The sequence below is a fragment of the Tamandua tetradactyla genome, chromosome 18, assembly GCF_023851605.1.
Source record: "Tamandua tetradactyla isolate mTamTet1 chromosome 18, mTamTet1.pri, whole genome shotgun sequence".
Classification (NCBI taxonomy): domain Eukaryota; kingdom Metazoa; phylum Chordata; class Mammalia; order Pilosa; family Myrmecophagidae; genus Tamandua; species Tamandua tetradactyla.
In genome coordinates this window covers 15061264-15077278 of record NC_135344.1, presented here as the reverse complement: position 1 = coordinate 15077278, position 16015 = coordinate 15061264, and the positions used below count along the sequence as shown (strand labels likewise).

The window sequence follows — 16015 nt, the reverse complement described above, 5'->3', positions numbered from 1 at the left end:
AATAAAAAATAAGGCCAGGGCAGTGTGACAGTGAGTCAGCAGGCAGCGTTCTCGCCTGCCAAGCCAGTGACCTGGGTTCGATTCCCAGTGCCTGCCCATACAAAATAAATAAATAAACAAGGCAAGAAAGAAGCAATGAAACAGTATAAAAGAGTCATGGAATCATAGAGAAAAGGTCAGTAAATTAGTTTATAAAATTCAAATGTACACTAATTTAAATGGACTAAATTAAAAGACTAAGATTTTGAGATAAATCAACATATCATCTACTGTATACTACTTAAAAAACGTCGTATTTTTAATATAAGCTCAAAAACTGTAAGTAAAAGTAACAGCTAAACTATGTTTTTTAGGGAAAGTTAATAAAACAATTATTAAAAATGTCTTAAAAGATTATGTTATTAAAATTTCCTATGGCAAAGAGTTTATAATTAAACTGAAGTAATTAGTTGAGTGTTTATTAACCCTAATAATTCTTTTTTAGTTCCAATGATAGCAACTTTATCATGCCAACATCAGGCCACTCTTTTTCTTGCTAAGGTTCTCTAATGAAAGTAATGCAGTTCTTTATATCTCTTGTTGTAAGTACTATCATCTGTTCTGCACAGGGCCTAAGCCAGTAAGGTTTTCAGTTTGTTTTACTAATTAGACATAGTGGTGGGCATGTTCTCAGATTTCATCTGACAAACCAGCTAGGTGAGAACAGTAGCAGAACAAAGAATCAATACTAGCCTTCTTATTATTAGCTTCCAAAACAACTCAGGGTGCAAACACAAAGTGAACTGCAAGCTCATTCACATACCACTTATTGTTTTTGTGAGGCTATGCAGGTAACATCAGTAGGAACTATGGCAACTGGCTTGCACTTGGCCACTGTGATTGCTGTTGTATGTGGCTGGAGACCACAGAATAAATAACCTCAAGACTTGATTTTGTAAAGTTGAAGATGAGAGAGATGGAATACTTTCCTTCTAAAAGTGCTGTGTTTTCCCTACTATCACTATTTTTCTATATGAACTATTTCCTTGGCCCAGTGGAAGGTCAAGACCTAATCAATATGATCTAGTTAGGAACTTTTCATACAGCTGTGCCAAGTAAAAGGGAAAGCAGTCTTATTTCGATTTTAAGGATTATAATGCAAACTCAGAAGGATGCACACACTCTCAGTCATGTCCTCCATAGAGAACAGGTTTGGGGATATGTGGTTTGGAGAATATTTACTTTTACTATTTTTGGATTGCTTAAAGTAAAATTGAGTACAGGTATCCAAAATGTTTTTTTTTTTTAATAAATTAAGATATAGTTTAATTTTTTTTTAAATCTAAATTAGCTGTAACTTACCATTTTGCAAAAGGAGTCTAATTCAATCTCCTTGAAAAGTGTCACAGACGGAATTTGTACCCCAGTTTAGATATGCTCTTGATCTTAATCCACATTCCTGTGGATTGGTGCATACCCGTTGTAAACAGGATCCTTCGAAGTTGTTACATTTACTTAGGGTGTGGCCCAACTGAATAGGATTTTCATTCTGGATTACTAGAGGCCTCTCTCTAAAGAGAAAGAAACTGGACACCAGGGATAAGGGTAAACCCCTGGGGAGGAGCCATCAAGCAGGAGTCGGCGGAAACGGAACCGGAAGCGGAACCGGAACCAGAACAGAGCCGGAACCGGAAGAAGAGGGCCTCGCCGTATGAAGGCAGGTCGCCATGCAAGCTGTGGGGCCGTATGGCTGGCCTGTAGCCAGCGCCAGACCATTACAGACTTTGGGAAGAAACTGCTTTGTTGGCCTCGATTTTGGACCTCTCCTAACCTCAATCCCGTGAGCCAGTAAATTTGCATTGATTAAGCCGCCCCATTCTGTGGTATTTGCCGTAGCAGCCTGTAAAACTAAGAAAAAATGTTCCCACTACTATTAGGGGCTTTTTAAATGTTCCATTAAGGTGCATAGAAAGAAATGCTTAAATCGATTTAATATTAGAAGAATATTTGGCCTTTACACCATGTTTATTTGCTTGATGGAAAAGCATAAGAGATATTAATCTTAAATTTCTGTAATGTAATTGAGGATCATCTTAATAAAACAAATATATTTAAATCAAAGATTACTTTTTCTTAATTTTTAACTTTGTATTGTCTGACCAAATGAGCAAGATAACTAATTGTCTGAATAATATTGAGAGATCCTTGGGGGAAGTGACTTAATTTTATGTGCACATATAGTTAGCATAGATAAATTTAACTGCTGAATTACAGATCTTTCCTTTCTTATACAACCCTTTACGACCTGGATCATTTTGTTTTTTAAAGCAAATGTGAGCGATTGTTCTAAGAATTTTCATATTCTTAGCAATATTATAAGCATTCAAAGCATAGCTGCAGCACTCTATTTTAGATACAAAATTAATTATTCCTGGTGAGAATAGAGAATAAATTATTAGGTTTATCTAACAGCTGTAAAATTTGCTTTTCAAATTGCCTCACTTTGTACACTTAACAAATTCAAGATTTAATTTAGCAAAATACTCATTTTGACTCTTTTGCTTTGCTCAATCAAGAGGCCCAGTGACTCAGTCCTAGTCAGGTATGTCCCATTTAACATCCTCCCTCTGTGCTTTAAGGGAAGGTTATGGCTGCTTGCATTCTTTTGTTTTTTCTTTAGAAACGTTAAAACTTTATTTATTTAGTGTTAGGCAAAACCTGTTCCCTCACGATGTGGCCAACACTTAGCAAATATTCCAAGAAGCTTCCCCCACAAATGATTTCCAGGAAACCAGCTAAGGCCACCCCAGCCCATGCAACAGTCACATGACACCTCTTACCTTCTGGCAGCTGTAATCTTGCAGTAAACTCCCCTTACCCAACATCTGCCCACTGGCAGTTACAACCCTGCATGACTACAGAGGCACTTAAAATTTAAACACCGCCAACGAAGAGCTGCCAATTCCTTTCTTAGACTCCGCTTCTAACCCTGCCAACTTCCCGCTCCCAAACTAGACAATGAAAATCCACCACCTCCCTTTCCTCACTTCCCGCCAACCATTTTATGTAAGCTGTGCCTCTTCCCTCACTCAGGGCTGTCGCCATTTTAGGCTTCAGCCCGCCAGCACTCGGCCACACATTAAAACTTCTTTGATCAAGTTTGAGTTTTCATCTCTTCTCTTCCTGGTCAAAACAAACTAACAAAAAACTATCGTTTTGATGCTGAAACCTGGGACTGGGAATGGAGAGGAAACCTCCATAGGCAGGGAAGGAACCCACTTGCCTGACTTCAGCACCAATACCAGCAAGTCATCTCAGGGTAAGGAGAAAGCACCCTCCTCTTTTTTCTCGGGTACTCTTTTTGTTGTCCAGTACGTGTCTGGAAGTTCTAGCACTAACGTAGAGCTGCCTCTGCCGGGTCCGGGGCACTCGGAGTGAGGGAGAGGATGGGATGCCTTCCTCCACCCCTCCACATGTGCACGAAACTTAGGAACTCTCAAGAGGAGACATTCTCTCGATCGTTCCTAAACATGAGAGTGAAACCCTCTCCTAAGTCTGAGAGTGAAACCTCCTCCTCGCCCTATCCACTAATTCTGATCATGGAAAATGGGCAGACCCGACCTCCTCATGATGCCCCTCTGGGTTGCTTACTCTAAAACCTCAAAGTTCTTGGTCTAATTGGAATTTTAAAACCTAAAAGATTAATGTTCTATTGCAATACCTCCTGGCCACAGTACAAATTAGGCAATGGGTCAGTTTGGCCAGAGAACAGAGCTCTTGATGCACAAATTCTTCTAGACCTTGAAAATTACTTTTGGCGTCTCAGCAAGTGGAGTGAACTCCCATATATTCAGGCCTTCTTTGGTGCCCCTCTTTCTGCCAAACTTGTTCTACTTATCAAATCCTTCTTCTCCATTACCCTCTCCCAAAACAATTTCTGAACCCAGTCCTTCTACTCCTCTTCCTCCAACTCTTCCTTTGATCTCACCAAGGACCTTCTCCTTAACGCCCCTTCTCCTCCTCTCTATGCAGCCCCTTCTGGCCAAGCTGAAGCAGTTGCTGAGGCACAGCCTGCAATAACCTTCCCTCATCTCCAGACTCCACCACAGAGTCTCAACCCTTCTCTAACTCTTCCCACCCTCTTCCTCCTCCCTACACAGCCCCTCCTAGCCGAGCCGGAGCTGCTGCTGAACCACAAGCAGTAGAAAACATCCCCACCTATCTTTGAACGCCACTTCAAAGTCTCACCCTTCCTTTCCTTCCCCGTGGGGGACCCAGTCCACCCCAGCCAGAAAGACCAATCTGTATCCAAGCTCCCTTTTCCTTTTTTGACCTTTCTCAAATTGAATAATATCTAGGTTCATATTCTATTGACCCCACCCAATCTATTAAATAATTTCAGTACCTTACTGTGTCCTATGACCTCTCCTGGGAGATCCCTTTGTCATTCTCTCTACCTGCCTAACTTATGAAAAGAAGGAAGGAATAAAGCTTGCAGCCCAAGCTCGTATAGATACCTTAACTAGACAGGACCTTAATAACAGCCCTGTGGGAGCCACTGCAATGCCCTGGGAGGAAGTTGATTGGAGTTATCAGGATGCAGAACCTGGCCAATAGTCTCACAACTTATGATAACTTGTCTCATTGCAGGAGTGGGCAACTGCACACGAACTTTTAATTTATGAAAAGTTAAAAGATGAAAAAGGTGATGTAAATCCAGCAGCCTTTCTAGCTAAACTCAGAGAAGCCCTCAAATGCTATACTAATCTGAGCCCAGACTCCCCTGAAGGCACATTACTCCTCCATATTTTATTTCCCTATCAGTCCCTGACATTGCTTAGAAACTCCAAAAGTCAGAATCAGGACCCCAAACTGCCCAAAACAATCAACTTAATCTAGCCTTTAAAGTCTTTAATGATAGAGACCTAGAAAAAGCCCAGCAGGAAAAACTTGAGGAAGCCAAAGCTAAATCTTGCATCCAGACTTACCAACTCCTTGCTTTTGCACTGGGAGAAACCCAAGGCTCTCCTAAACTGAGAGGGAAAAGCCCGCAGGAACTTGTTCTAAATGTGGGCAGTCTGGACACTGGGCTAGACAATGCCCAAATCCTTGACCCACCCCAGCACCATGCCCACTCTGCGAGCAGGAGGGTCACTGGAAGACCAACTGCCTTTGGGCCCCTCAAGGCATGGGTACATTCTAAGACCCATGGCTTTGACCTCCCAGAACTCTTAGGACTTGCAGCAGAAGACTGAAGTTGCCCAGGAACTCTGCAAGGCCCCGCAATGATCACTCTCAGAATAGTGAGTAACTCTCTCAGTAGCAGGTAATCCAATCTCATTTCTTACAGATACAAGAGCCACTTACTCTGTTCTCCCTGAGTGTGAAGGGCCCATTAACAAATCTTTGGTCTCAGTAATTGGGGTTGATGGCATCATTTCAGAGCTTTTAGCTACTCTACTCCTACCATATTCACTGGATAACCATGCATTTACTCACTCATTCTTTATCCTCCCATGCTACCCCACACCAGTCTTAGGAAGGGACTTCCTAGCTGAGTTAAAAGCCCAAATACTCATTCGTTCACCTCAAACTGCATCAGGCATTACGTTCTGTTTTAAGTCAATGCAACTTCTTCATTAGATCTTACCAACCCCCCTTCTCTTTCTTTCTTTCTCTCTCTTGTTGACCCTGAAGTATGGAACACAGAAACTTCTATTGTCACAGCCCATCATGAACCAATTACTATTCCCCTTAAGGACCCCACCTCCTTTCCTGCTCTTCCCCAATACCCAATACTCCCTGAAGCCCTCCGTGGAATCGAACCCGTTATTAAACACCTCCTATGAGTGGGACTCTTAAAACCAACTGATTCTGCTTACAGCACCACTTTACCAGTTAAGAAGCCAAATGGAGCATATCAGCTAGTTTAGACTTATACATCATTAATCAGGACATCATTCCTCTCCACCATATTGTCTCAACCCCCTGTACACTTCTGTCACAAATTCCCTCTAACACTGACCCATTACTCAGCCCTAGACCTAAAAGATGCCTTCTTCTATTCCTTTTTGTTCTAGTTTGCTAGCTGCCGGAATGCAATATACCAGAAATGGAATGGCTTTTCAAGAGGGGAATTTAATAAGTTGCTCGTTTACAGTTCTAAGGCTGAGAAAATGTCCCAATTAAAACAAGTCTATAGAAATGTCTAATCAAAGGCATCCAGGGAAAGATACCTTGGTTCAAGAAGGCCGATGAAGTTCAGGGTTTCTCTCTCAAGTGAGAAGGCACATGGCGAACACAGTCAGGGCTTCTCTCTCGGCTGGACAGGCACATGGCGAGTACGGTGTCATCTGCTAGCCTGGTCTCCTGGCTTCCTGTTTCATGAAACTCCCCGGGAGGCGTTTTCCTTCTTCATCTCCAAAGGTCGCTGGCTGGTGGACTCTCTGCTTCATGGTGCTGCAGCATTCTCTGCTCTCTCTGAGTCTCTCATTCTCCAAAATGTTTCCTCTTTTATAGGACTTCAGAAACTAATCAAGACCCACTCAAATGGGTGGAGACATGTCGTCACCTAATCCAGTTTAACAACCATTCTTAACTAAATCACATCAACCAGGGAGATGATCTCATTACAGTTTCAAACATACAGTATTGAATAGAGATTATTCTACCTTTAAGAAACGGGATTTATATCAAAACATGGCTTTTCTTAGGGGGCATATATCCTTTCAAACCAGCACACTCTTTTTTTTGGATCCTATCTTTTACAACTTTTACCCAGCTTTATTGGCTGAACTGTCCAAGCAGTAACAAATCAGGCTGTCGGCAACATGCTACTCTTCTGGCAAAAACACCAGTACCAGCTACTGCCCTGTGTTGAAATGTAGGGACAGCTCTACAACTCCACCAGCTGGAAGCAATGTAGAAGACAGACCTTCGTCCTTCAGCATCACAAGAAAACTGAAAAGAAAAGGCTGGAATGTTAAGCAGAACCCCTTCCCCATGATGTGACCAACCCCTAGCAAATATTCCAAGAAACTTCCCCCACCCATGATTTCCAGGAAATCCACCAAGCCTACCTCAGCCCATGCAACAATCAAGTGATTTCTCTTGCCCTCCAGCAGCTGCAATCTGGGGATAACTCCCTCATCCAACATCTGCCCTCCAGCAGTTATAACTCTGTATGACAATGACTGCACTTAAAATATTAACCTCAACATTGAAGAGCTGCCAACTCCCTTTACCTCCCCATCCCCCACCCCTGCTTCTAAACTGACTGAGGATGACCTGCCAATTTCCTGCTCCCAAACTAGACAATGAAAATACACACCTCCACTTCCCTTTCTCTTCTTCTCACCAGTCATCCTGTATAAACTGTGCCCCTTCCCCTGTTCTGGGCTGTCCCCATCCTAGGCTTCAGCCTGCCTGCTTTGGCCATGCAGTAAAGCTGCTTTGATCAAGTTTGAGTTTTCATCTCTTCCCTTTCCAGTCAAAAAGCCCTATCAGTTAGCAGTTGTCATACTAGACGATATTCCTTTTATAAGTTCTAAGTAGTAAAGATATAGAGGGAAACACTTTCCCCCTTTGCTTTTCCTCCTTGTCACTTTGCCCAAGTGACCACATACATGAGCATGTATATACATGTCTTCTTCTTTGTGTGTGTGTGTGTGTGTGCTGTATGGTGGGGGTCAAATTTTACTCTTTTTTCGTGTGACTGTCCCAGTATTGCAGCACCATTTGTTGATTTTTTTTTGGGGGGGGGGGTGGTTAGTACATGGGCTGGGAATTGAACCCAGGACTCCTGCATGGCAGGTGAAAATGCTACCACTGAACTACTTTTCCATCCCCCATATCTTCTTTTTGTATAGAGAATTAAGTAGGACTGGAGGTGTCCCTGCACAGGAGAAGGTGTTTGAGGTTTTTTCTTAATGTTTCCCTTTTCTCTGGTAGCTCTCTTTTATAATAAATGGAAGCTGAGCTTAGAAACTTTGACCCCCACTTAAGAAAACATCTGGGATAGTAAGGTTGGATAGCTTTTCTTTATGCGGTGGGACAAATACCTCTCCTCTTCTGTCTTCTTTACTTCTCCTGACATTGGGGAGTGTTACTCTTCTCCCTTTTGAGTAACAAGATGCAACAGCATTGTTCTAGTTTGCTAGCTGCCAGAATGCAATATACCAGAAATGGAATGGCTTTTAACAGGGGGAATTTAATAAGTTGGTAGTTTACAGTTCTAAGGCTGAAAAAATGTCCCAATCAAAACAAGTCTATATAAATGTCCAATTAAAGGCATCTGGAGAAAGATACCTTGGTTCAAGAAGGCCGACAACGTTCAGGGTTTCTCCCTCAGCTGGAAGGGCACATGGGGATCATGGCAGTCACGTGGCTCTACCAAAAGGAACTCTGTCCAAAATGTTTCTTGTTTTAAAGGATTCCAGCAAGCAACTCCACCTTCAGTGGGTGGAGACACACCTCCATGGAAATCATCTAATCAAAAGTTACCACCCACAACTGGGTGGGTCACATCTTCGTAGAAACAATCAAAATGCTCCCACCCAGCAATATTGAATGAGGATCAAAGGGCATGGCTTTTCTGGGTTCCACCACAGATTCAGACCAGCATAAGCATTGAGTGCCTTTCTGTTCCTGGCAGCCAAACATGCCTTGATGATGACAAGGATTGTTTTGGAAAAATTAGAAAATTCAGAGAAGTGAGGGGAGCAAAATGAATCTGAATCTTCACTGGTCAGCATCAGTTGCTATTTATAGTTGCCTTATTTTCTTCCATAATTTTATCCTCGTGCAAATAAATAAATAATTTCCCTGACACACAAAATAAAATAAAGATTTAGGAATAAAAGAAAAAATTCAACAGCTTGTTTTTAGCATTACATGGGGGATAAAAATCATTGACTTTTAGCTTGTCTTAATTTGATACTACTTGAACTTACTTGGCAGACAGTAAAAAGAGACACTCATTGATGTAATTCTTCCCAAGAGAGTTTAAAAGCTCTTATGGTTTTCCCTTTAAGTTCTGAGTCAATTGAGGGAGAAATTCAAGAGTCATATAGAATTTAAAACATTGTCCTGGTTGCTGCTAAACATGGATTAGAAAACTCGTATCAAGAGCAGAAATCATCTTGTAATTCCTTGCCACTGAATTGATCTTACTCAATGAAAGAACCAGCTAGTTTTAAATTTTCCTTAGCTTTTCTTTTTGTGCTTAAATTTTCCTGGGATGTTGATGGAGAGGAGTGTTTTGTCAAGAAGATTTAGAGGATATTAGTGGGACCAACGCCTGAATATCCTCTGTTACTATTATGTCCACAATAACACAAAGCACTAATAGCCATTTTCTTTGTTTCTAATATTAATGCTTTTCTACAGAAAGAATTCTAAGTAATTGGATCTCATAGAAAATGCTGGGTGGGTAAATCTGCCCCCGCATTTTCCTAAATCTTTGGAAATATTCTAAGTAATAAACAAACAAACTTACTACAGAAAGAAATGTAGACACTAAATTAACAAAGCATAAAGCATACTACATATCCCAAAGCACATGAGAATATTGGGTGTGGGAACTAAAATTTACTGGATAATCTGAGTTTTTATAAAACTTTCATTTTAGCATTTCATTTTTCTGATGTTTTTGGGTATTAATACACAATGAGTGGTGGCACTGGTATTTTTTAAAGTCAACCTATAATAAAGCAAAAATCCCTTTTCGACAAAATTACCTTTGGAAACTTATTAAATCACCCAAAATGCATATGATAAAATACACAATTTAGCAATAATTCCATGTGCTGTGCAGTCAAGTTTTACTCCAGAACAGATTGTTATTTCTTTAATTAAGTTCCAAGTGATATACGTGACTTGGGTTGAAAGGATGTATTGTACATATAAAGATGTATTTTTCACAATAATTGTAGGCATATAGCACTTGTTCACAAAATAAAAGCCAGAGAGGAAATGCAATCTCCTGATGTATATTGTATCCATTTATCCATTTTACTGTCACTTTGAGGTATGATGAATTTGAATAACTCAAGGTATTTAAATCTCTCTGTCATACACATATTTACAGTTGGCTTCTGGTAAACACATGTATATAATGCACCTGCTATGTTTGTCTTCCCCAGCCTGGAATACAAGACCTCAGGTTGTATATATATATATTTTTTTGGCTTTTTCACATACTTCAAGTACATGGCCTCTCCAGCTTTCCAACATTCAAACACATCATTTTTCTTTCATCAGGTACATGCTGGATGCATTTTTTATCAAATCAAACAGCTTACTTCTTTCTTGGTGCTAACTAAATTGCTGTTTACATAGAAATTTATAAATGTGTAGGAAATCTCTTTCAGATTTTTTCCAACTGAGCTATTAAATTTTCTTTACCTTTATGGAAGAATAGCAATAGAATTATTTTATCAAAAATGGTCTTGAGATCCAGACATTATAGAATTCTTGCTTGAATATGTCTAGTCTTCCTTAGATCTAACACGCTCATGTTATTGGAAGTGTTGGTGAATTTCCATTGAAGATAACTTGATTTCTGAAGACAACCAGGCAATTTTCTCCATTCACAAATGACACTTGATGTGACACCTGTGATTTTCTTTCCCTCGTCTCACATCATTCATCTAATAAACTCTGATAAATAAATTCTTCTCTGAGCTTGCCTTTCTATGTGGTACATTAAAGTACAACCATATTTTATAAAGTGTCTTTATTGAAAATTATTCACGGTGAATGGAAGTATATGTGTCCACACATGCATGTTTTTGACAGAAGAGGTGTTCATATATCAGCTATAAAAATTGAATAAGAGAAACATATTACTTTTTAAATTTATTTGGCACAAGTGATTGGTTTTCTGTTCTTAGAGAAAAGAACTATTTCTTTTGTCCCCAAATAGGAACTTTTATTATCATTTATCTCTTGTTTGTGCTTACATAGGGGTTTATACGAGAAGCTTAATTTTCATATATTATGTTTTTCTACTAATATAAATGTGAATAGAATTCTAAACAATTCCATTAATCTTTTTCTTCTTCTTTCAAGTAAATTAATGTTTGAAATGAAGATTCTTCTCATAACTAGTTTGCTCCTAGTGTCTCTGAAAATATATGCACCTCTATTGGTAACTACTTTAAATAGCTAGTAAGAGAAAAATAACTGACATCCCTTATGTAAAATAACTCATATTAAAATTCAGTGTCATTTTGTTATAATAATTCATCTTTAAAATTTCATGATGCCCCGCTGCGGCCGGCGACTGACACCCTTCCAGGGAGAGGAGGGAATTTCCGACAGTGGCAGGGACTGGGTCCAACCAAACACCAATAGGGGAATTAATAAAGGAGCCACAGGGTCCCCTCAAGCTGCGGCGGCTGACGCCCCCACCATGCGCGGCCCCCCGAACCAACTGAGAGAATTGGATCAGAAATCCCCAGGCCGCGGAGAACGGTGACCGGGGGGATCCTCTCCAAACACGTGAGACAAACGTGTGCCACGAGCGCCACCTACTGGGCAGGATAAGAAAAACAGAACCCAGAGACTTCACAGAAAAATCTTACAACCTTGTTGGATCTGACACCCAGGGAAATCTGACTAAATGCCCAGACGCCAGCAGCAGAAGATGATGGTCCACACTCAGAAGATTGAGAATATGGCCCAGTCAAAGAAACAAACCAATAGTTCAAATGAGATACAAGAGCTGAGACAACTAATGCTGAATATACGAACAGAAATGGAAAACCTCTTCAAAAATGAAATCGATAAATTGAGGGAGGACATGAAGAAGACATGGGCTAAACAAAAAGAAGAAATAGAAAAACTGAAAAAACAAATCACAGAACTTATGGAAGTGAAGGATAAAGTAGAAAAGATGGAAAAAACAATGGATACCTACAATGATAGATTTAAAGAGACAGAAGATAGAATTAGTGATTTGGAGGATGGAACATCTGAATTCCAAAAAGAAACAGAAACTATCGGGAAAAGAACGGAAAAATTTGAACAGGGTATCAGGGAACTCAAGGAGAATATAAACCACACAAATATACGTGTTGTGGGTGTCCCAGAAGAAGAAGAGAAGGGAAAAGGAGGAGAAAAACTAATGGAAGAAATTATCACTGAAAATTTCCCAACTCTTATGAAAGACCTAAAATTACAGATCCAAGAAGTGCAGCGCACCTCAAAGGGATTAGACCCAAATAGGCGTTCTCCAAGACACTTACTAGTTAGAATGTCAGAGGTCAAAGAGAAAGAGAGGATCTTGAAAGCAGCAAGAGAAAAACAATCCATGACATACAAGGGAAACCCAATAAGGCTATGTGTAGATTTCTCAGCAGAAACCATGGAAGCTAGAAGACAGTGGGATGATATATTTAAATTACTAAAAGAGAAAAACTGCCAACCAAGACTTCTATATTCAGCAAAATTATCCTTCAAAAATGAGGGAGAAATTAAAACATTCTCAGACAAAATGTCACTGAGAGAATTTGTGACCAAGAGACCAGCTCTGCAAGAAATACTAAAGGGAGCACTAGAGTCAGATACAAAAAGACAGAAGAGAGAGGTATGGAGAAGAGTGTAGAAAGAAGGAAAATCAGATATGATATATATAATACAAAAGGCAAAATGGTAGAGGAAAATATTATCCAAACAGTAATAACACTAAATGTTAATGGACTGAATTCCCCAATCAAAAGACATAGATTGGCAGAATGGATTAAAAAACAGGATCCTTCTATATGCTGTCTACAGGAAACACATCTTAGACCCAAAGATAAACATAGGTTGAAAGTGAAAGGTTGGGAAAAGATATTTCATGCAAATAACAACCAGAAAAGAGCAGGAGTGGCTATACTAATATCCAACAAATTAGACTTCAAATGTAAAACAGTTAAAAGAGACAAAGAAGGTCACTATATACTAATAAAAGGAACAATTAAACAAGAAGACATAACAATCATAAATATTTACGCACCGAACCAGAATGCCCCAAAATACATGAGGAATACACTGCAATCACTGAAAAGGGAAATAGACTCATATACCATAATAGTTGGAGACTTCAATTCACCACTCTCATCAATGGACAGAACATCTAGACAGAGGATCAATAAAGAAATAGAGAATCTGAATATTACTATAAATGAGCTAGACTTAACAGACATTTATAGAACATTACATCCCACAACAGCAGGATACACCTTTTTCTCAAGTGCTCATGGATCATTCTCAAAGATAGACCATATGCTGGGTCACAAAGCAAGTCTTAACAAATTTAAAAAGATTGAAATCATACACAACACTTTCTCGGATCATAAAGGAATGAAGTGGGAAATCAATAATAGGCGGAGTGCCAGAAAATTCACAAATACGTGGAAGCTCAACAACACACTCTTAAACAACGACTGGGTCAAAGAAGAAATTGCTAGAGAAATTAGCAAATACCTCAAGGCGAATGAAAAGGAAAACACAACATATCAAAACTTATGGGACGCAGCAAAGGCAGTGCTAAGAGGGAAATTTATTGCTCTAAATGCCTATATCAGAAAAGAAGAAAAGGCAAAAATTCAGGAATTTACTGTCCACTTGGAAGAACTGGAGAAAGAACTGCAAACTAATCCCAAAGCAAGTAAAAGGAAAGAAATAACAAAGATTAGAGCAGAAATTAATGAAATTGAAAACAATAGAGAAAATCAATAAGACCAGAAGTTGGTTCTATGAGAAAATCAATAAGATTGATGGGCCCTTATCAAGATTGACAAAAAGAAGAAGAGAGAGGATGCAAATAAATAAGATCAGAAATGGAAGAGGAGACATAACTACTGACCTCACAGAAATAAAGGAGGTAATAACAGGATACTATGAACAACTGTACGCTAATAAATACAACAATTTAGATGAAATGGAAGGGTTCCTGGAAAGACATGAACAACTAACTTTGACTCAAGAAGACATAGATGACCTCAACAAACCAATCACAAGTAAAGAAATTGAATGAGTCATTCAAAAGCTTCCTAAAAAGAAAAGTTCAGGACCAGACGGCTTCACATGTTAATTCTATCAAACATTCCAGAAAGAATTAGTACCAACTCTCCTCAAACTCTTCAAAAAAATCGAAGTGGAGGGAAAACTACCTAATTCATTCTATGAAGCCAACATCACCCTCATACCAAAACCAGGCAAAGATATTACAAAAAAAGAAAACTACAGGCCAATCTCTCTAATGAATATAGATGCAAAAATCCTCAATAAAATTCTAGCAAATTGTATCCAACAACACATTAAAAGAATTATACATCATGACCAAGTAGGATTCATCCCAGGTATGCAAGGATGGTTCAACATAAGAAAATCAATTAATGTAATACACCATATCAACAAATCAAAGCAGAAAAATCACATGATCATCTCAATTGATGCAGAGAACGCATTTGACAATATTCAACATCCTTTCCTGTTGAAAACACTTCAAAAGATAGGAATACAAGGGAACTTCCTTAAAATGATAGAGGGAATATATGAAAAACCCACAGCTAATATCATCCTCAATGGGGAAAAATTGAAAACTTTCCCCCTAAGATCAGGAACAAGACAAGGATGTCCACTATCACCACTATTATTCAACATTGTGTTGGAGGTTCTAGCCAGAGCAATTAGACAAGAAAAAGAAATACAAGGCATCAAAATTGGAAAGGAAGAAGTAAAACTATCACTGTTTGCAGATGATATGATACTATACGTTGAAAACCCGGAAAAATCCACAACAAAACTCCTAGAGCTAATAAATGAGTACAGCAAAGTAGCAGGTTACAAGATCAACATTCAAAAATCTGTAGCATTTCTATACACTAGCAATGAACAAGCGGAGGGGGAAATCCAGAAACGAATCCCATTTACAATTGCAACTAAAAGAATAAAATACCTAGGAATAAATTTAACTAAAGAGACAAAAAACCTATATAAAGAAAACTACAAAAAGCTGCTAAAAAAATCACAGAAGACCTAAATAGATGGAAGGGCATACCGTGTTCATGGATTGGAAGACTAAATATAGTTAAGATGTCAACCCTACCTAAATTGATTTACAGATTCAATGCAATACCAATCAAAATCCCAACAACTTATTTTTCAAAAATAGAAAAACCAATAAGCAAATTTATCTGGAAGGGCAGGGTGCCCCGAATTGCTAAAAACACCTTGAGGAAAAAAAACGAAGCTGGAGGTCTTGCACTGCCTGACTTTATTAAGGCATATTATGAAGCCACAGTGGTCAAAACAGCATGGTATTGGCATAAAGATAGATATATCGACCAATGGAATCGAATAGAGTGCTCAGATATAGACTCTCTCATCTATGGACATTTGATCTTTGATAAGGCAGTCAAGCCAACTCACCTGGGACAGAACAGTCTCTTCAATAAATGGTGCCTAGAGAACTGGATATCCATATGCAAAAGAATGGAAGAAGACCCATATCTCACACCCTACACAAAAGTTACCTCAAAATGGATCAAAGATCTAAACATTAGGTCTAAAACCATAAAACAGTTAGAGGAAAATGTAGGGAGATATCTTATGAATCTTACAATTGGAGGTGGTTTTATGGACCTTAAACCTAAAGCAAGAGCACTGAAGAAGGAAATAAATAAATGGGAACTCCTCAAAATTAAACACTTTTGTGCATCAAAGAACTTCATCAAGAAAGTAGAAAGATAGCCTACACAATGGGAGACAATATTTGAAAATGACATATCAGATAAAGGTCTAGTATCCAGAATTTATAAAAAGATTGTTCAACTCAACAACAAAAAGACAGCCAACCCAATTACAAAATGGGAAAAAGACTTGAATAGACACCTCTCAGAAGAGGAAATACAAATGGCCAAAAGGCACATGAAGAGATGCTCAATGTCCCTGGCCATTAGAGAAATGCAAATCAAAACCACAGTGAGATGTCATCTCACACCCACCAGAATGGCCATTATCAACAAAACAGAATATGACAAGTGCT

The 16015-nt window shown here is 39.0% G+C and overlaps 1 long non-coding RNA gene across 1 annotated transcript in view; it reads right to left on the bottom strand.

Moving 5' to 3' along the window:
- LOC143662525 (uncharacterized) overlaps positions 1-1622 on the bottom strand; it is a 74318-nt gene extending 72696 nt beyond the window's left edge. The window contains exon 1 of the long non-coding RNA XR_013165386.1: positions 1342-1622. This is a non-coding gene — a long non-coding RNA (uncharacterized LOC143662525). The remainder of the gene's footprint in view (positions 1-1341) is intronic.
- Between the last annotated feature and the right edge of the window lie 14393 nt (positions 1623-16015).